The sequence below is a fragment of the Symsagittifera roscoffensis genome, chromosome 7 (genome assembly GCF_963678635.1).
Source record: "Symsagittifera roscoffensis chromosome 7, txSymRosc1.1, whole genome shotgun sequence".
NCBI classification, from domain to species: domain Eukaryota; kingdom Metazoa; phylum Xenacoelomorpha; order Acoela; family Convolutidae; genus Symsagittifera; species Symsagittifera roscoffensis.
In genome coordinates this window covers 3,871,534-3,885,304 of record NC_087068.1, presented here as the reverse complement: position 1 = coordinate 3,885,304, position 13,771 = coordinate 3,871,534, and the positions used below count along the sequence as shown (strand labels likewise).

The 13,771-nt window shown below is 36.9% G+C and overlaps 1 protein-coding gene across 1 annotated transcript in view; it reads right to left on the bottom strand.

Annotated features, from left to right (window-relative positions):
* Positions 1-13,771, bottom strand: part of LOC134852177 (U4/U6.U5 small nuclear ribonucleoprotein 27 kDa protein-like) — a 332,923-nt gene that overhangs the window by 301,024 nt on the left and 18,128 nt on the right. The gene's annotated exons all lie outside the window — the stretch shown is intronic.

Below are 13,771 nucleotides of genomic sequence, written 5' to 3'. Positions count from 1 at the left end.
AGTGAAGTTAACAAAAGTTGCCTAGAATTTTATCAGAATTAAAATGCTGCAATTTTTTCTCAGAAATTCTCAAACAAAGTTTTACCTAAAAAATCTTTTTTCAATTAATCAAGAATTACGCTGAAACTTTTTTGTTAATAGATGAGAAAATTATGTCACAAGAAGCCTCTTACTGCTCCAAACAAAGTTCTAGAAGGGTTGAATATCCAAAAAGCTGTAAAAAAGAAAACATTGTTGCTTGATACTCAATGTGATTTTTACTATATAAACCCCAAAATCTCTGCTTAGAACAAAATTAAAACAACTTTTTTGGAGATCTTAGTTCTCTAGAAACTTGTTGGGATGTGTACGAGGCTTCTTGTGATATAGTTTTCTCATTTTTCCTTTCAACAATGTAGTTCCAATCTTCTTGCCTAATTCTTGATGAATTAAAAAAACCATAATGGCTTATTTTGAGGTTGAGAATCTCGACAAAAAAAACTGCAGCGCATTAATTCTGGTGAAAATCTAAGCAACTTTTGTTCTATTCACTTTTTGTCTAAACTAACCCAATTTTAGAAAAAGGTCTTTGAAATTTCAAATTTTGTTCGTAATTTCAATCAGCACTGTATAACATCTGCATCCAAATAAAATTGAGGAGATTAAATGAGTTTTAATAAATTGTTAACAGACACAGAGCATATCATGTTAAACGTTTCAAGGGTGTGAGGGGAATTTAAGATTTTTTGTTCGTTTTTTTTAATTGTTTCGTCAATTTTACCACTGAAAACTTCTCCATCAACTTTTAAGGGCAGAAGAAAAATCCATAGATAAGTTTTTTTTTCTAATTGGTAAAACTAAAAATAAATTAGACCTAGTGGAGCTATTGAATTATTTTTACAGGTTTTCCAGTAGCTGATTCGACTTTTTGCCTAAAAAAGTCTGTTGTAAGGCTTGGTGTAAAAGCTTGAACGATTAAATCTAAAATGAAAAGGAAAACAGTTTTTAAATGTGCACTGCTTTTAAATTGAGGTAGTCTTTTTTACATATTTATCTTCACTTAAATTCAATTTATTTGCATTCAACCAATCTTCCAAACGATTTTGATCTTCAGTTGATTAGCATTTAAGACTAACACGAGTACTCTAGTTCACGCCATTAACCGTCCTGCAAATAGACAATTACTCAAATATTTCGGAGTTAAATTTTGTTTGAGAATTTTGAATTGCAGCATCTTATTTCTGGTGAAATTTTAATCAACTTTTATTCACTTCATTTTTGTTTAATCTTGGCCCTATTGGATAAAAACGCGTTTGAAATATCAAATTTTGTTCGTTTTGTCCGGTTAATTCAAATCACATGTGTACCATTGCGTAAATAAACTAATCAATTAGTATTTTTCAGCCAATAATAATTTCAAGCTATCGCAATCAGTTTTTCAAAAACAGTTGAACACTTCAAGATCCGGGAATCAGATGCAGATTTAGGAGGGGGTCCTGAAACACACTCTTCCAAATGAAAACCAGAAACGAGCAATCCTAAACCATACTGAGCCAAACGGAAACCAGAAACGAGCAACCGTAAACCACGCTCAGCCACGGAAAACAGAAATGAGCAATCCTAAACCACGCTCAGCCAAATTGGAACCAGAAACGAGCAATCCTACACAACGCTCAGCCAAACGAAAACCAGAAACGAGCAATCCTATACCATATTGAGCCAAACGGAAACCAGAAGCGAGCAATTCTAAGCCACACTCTGCCAACCGGAAACCAGAAACGAGCAACCCTATACCACACTCAGCCAAATGGAAACCCGAAACGAGCAATCCTATACCATATTGAGCCAAACGGAAACCAGAAACCTGCAATCCCAAACCACACTCACCCAAACGAAAACCAGAAAAGAGCAATCCTAAGCCACGATCAGCCAAATGGAAACCAGAAACGAGCAATTCTATACCATATTAAGCCAAATGGAAACCAGAAACGTGCAATCCCAAACCACACTCACCCAAACGGATTACAGAAATGAGCAATCCTAAACCACGTTCAGCCAAATGGAAACCAGAAACGAGCAGTCCTATGCCACACTCAGCCAAATAGATACCCGAAACGAGCAATCCTATATCATATTGAGCCAAACGGAAACCAGAAGCGAGCAATCCTAAACCACACTCTGCCAACCGACAACCAGAAACGAGCAACACTAAAGCACACTCGGCCAAATAGATACCCGAAATGAGCAATCCTATATCATATTGAGCCAAACGGAAACCAGAAACCTGCAATCCCAAACCACACTCACTCAAACGGAAACCAGAAAAGAGCAATCCTAGGCCACGATCAGCCAAATGAAAACCCGAAACGAGCAATCCTATATCATATTGAGCCTAACAGAAATCACAAACGTGCAATCCCGAACAGCACTCACCCAAATGAAAACAGAAATGAGCAATCCTAAACCACGCTCAGCCAAATTGGAACCAGAAATGAGCAATCCTATACCATATTGAGCCAAACGGAAACCAGAAACGTGCGATCCCAAACCACACTCACGCAAACGGAAAACAGAAATGAGCAATCCTAAACCACGCTCAGCCAAATGGAAACCCGAAACAAGCAATCATATACCATATTGAGCCAAACGGAAACCAGAAACGTGCAATCCCGAACAACTTTTACCAAAAGGAAAACAGAAATGAGCAATCCTAAACCACGCTCAGCCAAATGGAAACCCGAAACGAGCAATCCTATACCATATTGAGTCAAACGGAAACCAGAAACGTGCAATCCCAAACCACACTCACCCAAACGGAAACCAGAAATGAGCAATCCTAAACCGCGCTCAGCCAAACTGGAACCAAAAACGAGCAATCCTAAACCACGCTCAGCCAAACGAAAACCAAAAACGAGCAATCCTTTCCCATTTTGAGCCAAACGGAAACCAGAAGCGAGCAATCCTAAACCACACTCTGCCAACCGGAAACCAGAAACGAGCAACCCTATACCACACTCAGCCAAATGGAAACCCGAAACGAGCAATCCTATACCATATTGAACCAAACGGAAACCAGAAACCTGCAATCCCGAACCACACTCACTCAAACGGAAACCAGAAAAGAGCAATCCTAAGACACGATCAGCCAAATGGAAACCAGAAACGAGCAATCCTATACCATATTAAGCCAAATTGAAACCAGAAACGTGCGATCCCAAACCACACTCACGCAAACGAAAAACAGAAATGAGCAATCCTAAACCACGCTCAGCCAAATGGAAACCCGAAACAAGCAATCATATACCATATTGAGTCAAACGGAAACCAGAAACGTGCAATCCCGAATAACTTTCACCCAAAAGGAAAACAGAAATGAGCAATCCTAAACCAGGCTCAGCCAAATGGAAACCCGAAACGAGCAATCCTATACCATATTGAGTCAAACGGAAACCAGAAACGAGCAATCCTATACCATATTAAGCCAAAGTGAAACCAGAAACGTGCGATCCCAAACCACACTCACGCAAACGAAAAACAGAAATGAGCAATCTTAAACCACGCTCAGCCAAATGGAAACCCGAAACAAGCAATCATATACCATATTGAGCCAAACGGAAACCAGAAACGTGCAATCCCGAATAACTTTCACCCAAAAGAAAACAGAAATGAGCAATCCTAAACCACGCTCAGCCAAATGGAAACCCGAAACGAGCAATCCTATACCATATTGAGTCAAACGGAAACCAGAAACGTGCAATCCCAAACCACACTCACCCAAACGGAAATCAGAAATGAGCAATCCTAAACCGCGCTCAGCCAAACTGGAACCAGAAACGAGCAATCCTAAACCACGCTCAGCCAAACAAAAACCAGAAACGAGCAATCCTTTCCCATATTGAGCCAAACGGAAACCAGAAGCGAGCAATCCTAAACCACACTCTGCCAACCGGAAACCAGAAACGAGCAACCCTAAACCACACTCAGCCATATAGATACCCGAAACGAGCCATCCTATATCATATTGAGCCAAACGGAAAACAGAAACGTGCAATCCCAAACCACACTCACCCAAACGGAAGCCAGAAATGAGCAATCCTAAACCACGCTAAGCCAAATGGAAACCAGAAACGTGCAATCACGAACCACACTCACCCAAACGAAAGCCAGAAATGAGCAATCCAAAACCACGCTCAGCCAATTGGAAACCAGAAACGTGCAATCCCGAACCACACTCACCCAAACGGAAAACAGAAATGAGCAACTCTAAGCCACGCTCAGCAAAACTGAAACCAGAAATGAGCAATCCCAAACCACGCTCAACCAAATGGAAACCCGAAACAAGCAATCATATACCATACCCAGTACGAGCAAACCCAAACCACACTCAGTCAATCGGACACCAAAAAAGAGCAACACTAAGCCACGCTCCGCCAAACGGAAACGAGAAAAGAGCAATCTTAAACCACATTGATCCAAACGGAAACCAGAAATTAACAATTCTAAACCACCTTCAGCCAAATGGAAACCAAAAACGTGCAATCACGAACCACACTCACCCAAACGGAAGCCAGAAATGAGCAATCCTAAGCCCCACTCAGCCAAACAGAAATCAGAAATGAACAACCCTAAACCACGCTCAGCCAAAGTTTGAAAAACCCTCGGAAACTTTGTTGGCTGGTCTGGTAACTTTATTCACACAGAAAAAACAATAAAGTTGGAGGAGAGGGCAAAACATCCAACAAACAGCGATTGGGTAGTGTTACGGCTGAGTATAACGCACTGACGCCCACGCCCAGATGAATAACCAAGCACCCTTAAAAGCATTGTCCGCGCAGACGTGTTTGCACATTAGAGCTTGGGAAAATATGGCAATTAATCTTGAAGATGTGCTTACGAAAAAGTGGCGCAGCAAACAGAGCAAACCACAGCACACTTGGTATTTCGGTGGTGCGTTCAAAACGATCACAAAAAAATCAATTCGGTCGGAAGAAATACCTTTCCTAATATCGATATTGCAGTTTTACCAGAGCTAGACCCTGTCTTAACCTAGAAAACCGGGTCCGGTTGCTAAACAAAAATGTGAGTTTATTTGTTTAAAAAATCAAAAATTAATAAGCCCATAGGCCCCAGCCGATCCTAGCAACACGATTTGGCTCAATTTTGCCACAGAAAGGAGGGTACGCTTGGTTGTCCAGATTTGCTCAGCCCTGCTGAAGTCACGCTCCCTCTGGGCGTTTGTAGCTTGAACGGTGAAAGATGTTCTCTTGAAAGTCAGTACAGGGCCCGGCCCGTCAAGGCCCGGTTCGAAACAAAAATTTGAACCCCACTTTTAATGAAAAAAAACACGAATTTTCTAACACAAAGTAAATTGAAATTCAAATATGAATCTTCTTTGTTTAAAAAAATTAGAAATTAATAAGCCCATTTGCACAGCCCGGTTGATGATCCTATAAATGAGGCCCGAGCCCGGCCCCAGGCCCGGTTCCAACTCCTCTGGAAACCACTGCAAAGACGCTAAGCGATGGCGACCAGAATAGTTAATAATGTTAAAGAGAGTATCAATTTTGTGCAAAAAGAGCTCTGAAAACAGGTGATGATCTTCTGAAATCTGATGTGGAGGTTTTGCAAACGATGTGTTAAAAGAACAGCAACTAATTCGGAATGTTCTGCACAGCCGAACATGATGAAGCAGTAACAGAAGTTAAGTCAAAAATAGTGGAGCAGATAAAGTTGAAGCGCCGATGCTCAATTATCTGGGTGAAAGAAACAGGGACCACCTCTTATTCTTAACCAACAGAAAATGGTATCCATATGCCAGATAACGGAAGGACGACAACAATAGTACTATCCTTATACATAGTGAATATCCTTATAATTACTATCCTTTTTCAAATCCGTCCGAAAAATTAGAGGAGAAATATTGGTCTTAGCTGTTTTATCAAGTTTGCCTGGTACTTGACAAACTTGATAAAAAAGATTAGACCACTATTTCTCCTATAACCCTTCGGACAAACGAAGGAGAAGATGGTTCCATCTTTGTGGAGGCCATCTTTTGGAGGCTCGACCTCTTAAACTGAAGGCTAGGCCTTTCGAAAGACATTGCGGACAAATAAACAGGGGCTGCTGTGCTCAAACATTTGGGGGCCTGGCTTGTGAATCGATGCGCACTAGCCAGATGCAAGATGACATCAGCCGCATTCTTGTCTTACCAAAGGTAAGCCACTCTATTTGAACCAACTAAATTTCAGCAAAAAAATGAAAAGCTCGCTCTGAAGCTGTGAACTAGTTTGCAGATAATCTGGAAAATCAATTTGCCGATGATAATTTAGATGAAGCGGAAAATCTGTAATCTATTAAAAAGAGGTTTCAGTTACAGCGAAATACGTCGAACTGGTGGTTAAAAAACAGTACAACTGCTTTTAACTGATGACCAAAAAAACTGAGTTTAAAAAGACCAAAAAAGATCTCAGTCAAAACTAGGAGGTGAATTGATATGCTACGAAAAAATGACATTTATACAATATTTCGAAAAAGACGACGCCCAACTTAAATTCAACCCACAATAAAGCCATTGACCCTGAGAAAGTTAGAGCACATGCTTTAATTGAAGCACTCCCTGGTTGGCAAAAAAAGGGCTAAAAATATTTCTACGAGAATTGCACACAAAACCCGGTAGAGTGTACGTCTTTAGGATCTAGGGAATCCATATACAAGACGAAAGAAAAATGAATTTTAAAATGCAACAGCTAAATGGTTAACCGTCAATACAAGTGAGTATGAAACCTGAAGTGAAAATAGCTCCTTAAGTAAAGGTTGGACTAAATCACAAATTTTTGCCAACTTAAGTTTTTTCTAACACACGCAACACTAAACACTCTGGAAGCAAAAAAAAACAACTACCAAATTGACAAAAAACCAGGTCCAATTGGAGGGCAGAAACTTTGATTAGACTTCGTGAAAAAGTGAAAAAGTGTACAGAAGAAAAACTGAAACTGTAAGCCGACAAGAGAGTGAATGAAAGATGGCTTGCTGCAGCAGGAAGAGGAAGGCAGATAGATCAATTAAATTTGAACGGCAGAACTGCGTCTTCACTTTTTTAAATTTCCAAATTAGTGTCAATATTGAACTATACAAACGCATAAAAAAATAGTGAAATAAGCATAAAATATTATATTCTCTTCAAAATTATAATTGTCTCAGGAACTTTTTTTGCGCTTAAACTTTTTTATTCGTGTGGCAAAAATTATGAACTAGAAAGCGCTTAATGATGCTTTCAAAACTGGCTTTCGTTTATAAAATTATGTTTTTTAGCCTAAACAGCTACTATTTATGTATAACGATGAGATTAAGAAAGACAAACATATTTGGTTGTCATAAACTTGAGTTGAAAAGTCAAGCAGACAATGACCTGGCTGTCAGTTCCATTCGTGATACTGCCCTCTTGCTGCCGAATCCACAGCACAAGATTTAAACGCTTATCGCAGCGACCGACTTTCAACCTGAATTTGCAGAAAAATAACTAGGGAGTATGACGAGTATGGTCGCATTCTTGTCTTCTCCGAAGGAATGCCAATTTTTCACCTCTGTTTTGCACTAACTGAACTTGCGTAAAAAATTACATTGCTCTCACTAAAGCCATCAACCAGTTCTCAGATGATATGACATCGCAATTTGCAGGTGGGAACTTGGGTGAAGCTGCAAATTGCAATAACGTAGGTGAGACAGCGATTCAAAGTCGACGACCAAGTTAGATTCCAGTCACATGCCATCAAGCTGGAAAATGGAAAATGTTATGCAACGAAGCAGCTAGATGTGTTTTTGGGGCCCACGGCAGGCTCCCGTCAAAACAAGCCCGGGTAGAAGTTGAACTGAAATTTCTTTTTGAAGACAGTTCCGGCTACTACAGGTCACATTTTAACAACATTTTAAAGCGGTTTCTAACATACGCATCCTCAGTTTGAAAAATCAGGTCCGATTAGAGGACAGAACGTTTAAACGACTGTGTGAAAAACTGTACAAAGCGGAAGCTGAACAAAGGGAAAAACGAGGGATCAATTGAGCTATTTACCCCCCACGCGAGAATGGGGGGGGGGGGGGGGAATAGCTCAATTGATCCAAAACGAGGAAAATTTATGCATGCATGGATACAACAAAACTGAAGACACAATGTCTTGGCTCACAAGTTTCCCCTAATGGTATAAACAAAGAAAGAAAGTGTTTGCTTGCCAGACACCTGAGACAATAATGGAAACAGAACCTAACCTGGCTGTCAATTCCAATAGTGCTACTGCCATCAAGCGCCCAAATCCCTGACGGAAAGCACACACGGACTTAAACTGTACCACAATCTCGACAAAGGTCTCAGGTTCGAATCCGGCCAGTACCCGTTTTTTTTCTCATACTGGAGGTTTGCCATTACCAACAAAATCTCAGACTCTTGTCAACCTAGCGTCGGTTTGTTCATGTTTTAAAAAATTTTACGCAAAAATTACCTCAATTACCAAATGGAATGAATGACAGCCGGTTGTTGTGCAAGTAACTTAGTACGATCCGACCACATTCGTACAAAACTCCAAAAAAAAAACAAATTTTTAAATTTCCAAATTAGCGTCAGTTTTTCTGTTCGTAAAGATTGTTGAAATACACAAATGCGCAAAAAAAGTATAGTGAATTTGACATGAGATACTATATTTCTCTCCAAAAAATAATTGTATCAGGAAAACTTTTTTGCGTTCAAAATTTTTTATTTGTATGAAAAAATTTATGAACTAGAAGGCGCTTAATGCTGGCTTTTGTTTGTAAAATTGTGTTTTTTAGTCTAAAAAGCCACTTTTTATGTATGAGGAATGTTATTCGATTTGCTTTCCTTGATCTAAATTGGAGTAGGACTAAAAAAATTTAAACTGATTATTCTTCACACTAGGAAAAAGTTTTTGAACTTTTTAAGGTCAATCGAATCACGACTGAAAGTGCTTTAAACATGTTGCTTAAAGTTTTGTTCATTGATTCGGGGTCGTTTTGCCTGTCAAAATCTTCCCAGATAATTTTGATGGCTTTAGACTAGTTATGATTTGAACTCCTGAGTATTAGTCCCAGAGCTTAAACGTTAATTGGTTGAATTACAGTGATAGTTTTTTTTTCTTTCATGGAAATTAAAATTGATTGATCTTTGATTGATCTTTCAAAAACATATCAGTAATAATATATTCGATTAGGTCTTTAGAGTGAATGGATACTGTTTTGTTTATTGCGTCAAGATTACCAGGGACAAGGATTGTTTGAAGAGACTTTTATTTGTCTGCATTCAGATAAATAAAACTTCATTTCTCTGAAAAGATTAAAGGGCAATTGTAGAATGAAAGAATGAATTGGTTCTACAATTGCCATTTATTCTTTTCAGAGAAATGAAGTTTTATTTATCTGAATGCAGACAAATAAAATAGTCTTCAAACAATCCTTGTCCCTGGTAATTTATTTGGTTCGGACGGATTATATGATATATTCAAAAATTATTTAAAAATGTTTAAGAATGTTTTCACACCTATCTAATTGCTATTCTCTTGATACAGAACTTTTGTATTTTGGCGTAGTTTTGAATAACTTATTTTCGTTAAAAGGAGCATAACTCCACCTTTCAAACTTAATTGGCTTCTACATATCTATACCATCAAAAAGCATTATTTTTTTGTAGTATCGAAAGATCGAAGACGTTGTTCGTTTTTTTTTTCATTGAACCAATTTTCCGAGAAAATAAGAATTTCGTCAATGTTTTCGTCAATTTTGTATACAAGTATAATTATATCTGCAAATTTACTTGCTGAGCTTCTACAATTGGAAGATTGCATTTTTAAGTGACCGGGAAGAGGACGTCTAAAGTTCAATTGAAGTTAAGTAAAGTTATATACAGTGTAGTTGTCCAGTAGTAGTTTGGAAGCAACAATGTACTTGCGAGGACAAACTATCAAATTTTTTTTGGAAGAAATTGTGGCAACCAAGGAGTTTCAAATTTTTTTGACATGATTTTGAAAATTGACAGAATACTAATTGTTCAGTTTTATATAAAAAGATTGCAGAGATCTTAGTTAAAACTGAAAACAGGTTAAAATGAAACAAAACTAAACACCGGTAATTTTTAAATCATCTCAACATCAGTCCTTAATATGCTAAATCATGTGGTCTGCTGAACTTTTAATGTTAGTTGGCTGAAATTTTTACCCAGAAATTCAAGTTGTTTTGGTTTTACGGATTGTATGATATGTACAAAAACTTGAAACTTTTTTAGGCGCTAGAAGGGGCAATAGCGGGCTTAGGAGCGACTATGACTGAGACTGTTTAGTGGTTTTTTTGAATTTTTGTTAGTGGAAAATTGTAAGAATTTTGACTAAAACTGGAGCCAAGGCAATTGTGCCAAAAAGACTGTGCGTGTTTTCCTAATACAAAAATTGTGCGTGTTTTCCTAATACAAAAAGCACCGTTTACGGATTTTTCTAATCATTGCATTTGTTTTAAGCACTTGAAAACTATTATCGCTACTGTACAAAATGTTCCAACAGTTTTTGACAAGTTAAAACTCAAAAATTGCCGCCCTTTTGCTCGATGTTTGACTGTTTCGCACACTACTACTTTTTCAGGCTTCAAATTAGTGGTTATATCTTCAATCAGTGTAAGAATTTTGTATTAAACTAATTTATTTAATCTAATCTTGAATTCAAGATGATTTTGGTGCCAGCTTGGAAAAATTTAGTGGATGGATATTTGCGCAGTACCTTGGTTTTATCTTTGGTACAACTCCACCTATAAGAATAAATTATGTTTTCAACTGGCATTATTTCCGTCCTCCTGCAATGTACTGGACAACAAGATCAAATTATCAGAATTATCAGCATTTCTGGATGTCCCCGGTTTAATTGATTAGTTAATTCTTTTTTTTTTGTTCCTATTTTTTTTCATGAAGATTATAGTAAATTTTGTAAAGTTTTTGTTTCCTTAGTTTATCGAACTGTTCAAAAAACTTTTTTCGGTTCACAGAGCCTTTAGCTTTAATTAGAAGTAGTAGTAGTACTTGCGGAGGCGGGGTCGGAAATATGAAAGGTGCTTTCAGTTTTCTGACTTGACCAACGATAAAGTGCCTTCCTTGTTTTCCACTCCTTTTTTCGACTTGAAGCGACTTACATATTTTAGATTTCTTAGTTCTTAGGTCTAGAAAAAGGGATCTGCTTTTTCGACTTGGCTCTTCTTCTGTTTTCGACTACAGGCTTAATCGTACTATGAAAAATGAACTAACCAAAATTCTAAATTTTCTCCTTTTTTGTTGTCTTTATCAAGTTTAACATCAAAAAGGTCTATTTAAGATCTTTCAATCCTCATTATTGCTTTTTGGCAACTTTGCGATAAGTCGAACTCAAATTCAATTGTTCATTCGAAATGATTGTGTTCGTTTGTAGATTGAATCTTTGAAAAAAGTCGATGAATAACTTTTAATAAAAAAATACAATTTACAGAAATTTTTAAGAGAAAAACTTTTATGAACAGGTTGGAAAAACTTTTTAAAAAAATTTTTCCGGAAATAAATCAGTATTCTTCTAACTTCTGAACAGAGTAGTTTTTAACCTAATTATGAAGGAATGGGTATTTGCTCAGTACCTGGGTTTTCTCAACTGCAAATATAAGAATAACTTATGTTGTCATTTGTCATTAATTCCGTTCTTTTGCGTGATACTGGATAAAAAGATCTATAATTGGAATCATGAGGAATTCTATATGGCTAAAATGTGAGTATCTTTGAGTTGCCAGTCTGGCTAATTTTTAGTTGACTTTCTGTGTTACTGTTTTTGTTCATGAAGATTATAGTAAGCTTTGTAAAACCTTTGTTTCCTTAGCTTATCGAACTCTTCAAAAAACAATTTTTGGGTTCACAGAGCCTTTAGCTTTACGTAGAAGTAGTAGTAGTACTAGCGGAGGCGGGGTCGGAAATATGAAAGGTGCTTTCAGTTTTCTGACTTGACCAACGATAAAGTGCCTTCCATGTTTTCCACTCCTTTTTTCGACTTGAAGCGACTTCCTTATTTTAGACTTCTTAAGTCTAGAAAAAAGATCCGCTGTTTCGACTGGGCTTTTTTCCTATTTTCGACTACAGGCCTAGTAGTACTATGAAAAATGAACTTAACTAATTTCTTATTTTTCTCAGTTTTTCGTCGTGTTCATCAAATTTAACATCAAAATGTCCAACTTGCCCATTTAAGATCATTCAAATCCTCATTATTGCGTTTGGCAACTTTGCGATAAATCGAACTTAAATTCAGTTGTTCATTCGAAATGATTGTAATTGTTTGTAAACTGAAACTATGAAAAAATTCGATAAAAACATTTAATAGAAGGTTACTTTTCCAGAAGTTTTTATGAAAGAAACTTTTATGAACAGGTTAAAATTATTTCCGTTATTTTGCGTGATACTGAATAAGAAGATCTATTATTGGAATCATGAGGAGTTTTAGAATGCTCAAATTCGAGTATCTCGGTGTTGCCAGTCTGACTAATTTTGTACGTAGCCAAGGTTTCTGAGCCATTCGGTAGACCTCTTCTTGTTTTGTAAATTCAAACGGTTTTCTAGTGTTCCTATTTTTGTTCCTAAAAATAATAATAAGTTTCGTAAAACTGTTTTTTCTTTAGCTTAACGAACTCGTCAAAAATTGTTTTTGGCTTCACTTAATCTTTACTTTTTTTGGTAGTAGTAGTAGTAGAAAAACATTATACTGCACTTACGTTTCGAAGAGGCTAACAGAGCTGTATGTAACAATTAATCCAATGAGAAGAAAAGTAAGAAAAAATTTGGTTTCTGAAAACGTTGTGTAAAATGTCTATGTTTGCATTAAATTTCATTGGAGAAGGTAGATTTTGAAATAAAATCAATTTTACTGACAGAATTAATAAACGGCAAAATTGCAATGTGAAAATTAACAGAAAATTAATCCGACAAAGTAGTTTTTTTGGATAATCAATGGGATTGAATCAACGGTGCCAAAAAATAGATCAAAGCAGTTTCTCTTCACATGAGTTATTGCATTTATGAACTGATTGAGAACACGTTTTTCATGAAATGATTGAGAACACAAGTTGAATTCGATTGAGAACACATTTTAGGAATATCTCAATAATTCTGCGTAGATTGTAGACCGAAGGTGACCACGCAGCAGAGCTAAATAGTAACACAGAAACAAACTATGATCGGTATAGTAAAAAATTGCCTTGTCTCTTTACTTGCAAAGGCACATTTCTCCTTAGAAAATTGAAGGTTTTGTTGCATTTGGCAATTTAATGTGGATATGTGAATTCCACTTGAGTTTGTTGTTAAAAACCAATGCATATCTTTGATGTTTTCAAAAAAGATCGTTGTCAAAAGAATTAATAGCCGTTTAAAAAGTGCTTTGGTAAGAGCCAAATTTCAAAATTTTTGTTTTCGAAAGCTGAAACGAAAGGCCATTTACTTGAGCCCATTCGGAAAGCGTGTAAATATCACATTGAACATTTCCAAGTGATAAACTTGAGTGTTGCTTTAAGTTGTCGCAGTACAAAAAGTAAACACTATGAACAATATTTTTGGGAAGATCATTGGTGAAAAGCAAGAAAAAGAGAGTGCCAAGGACACCACCTTGAGGTAAACCCAAAGTACCATTCATAACATCAATTAGAAAAACTATCCATCTTAATTCCTTGACGTCTACAATCAAGATAAGATTAAGGAAATTTAAATCAAACCCAAAAGCAAAAAATTTTGTCAGTAGTAAATGATAGG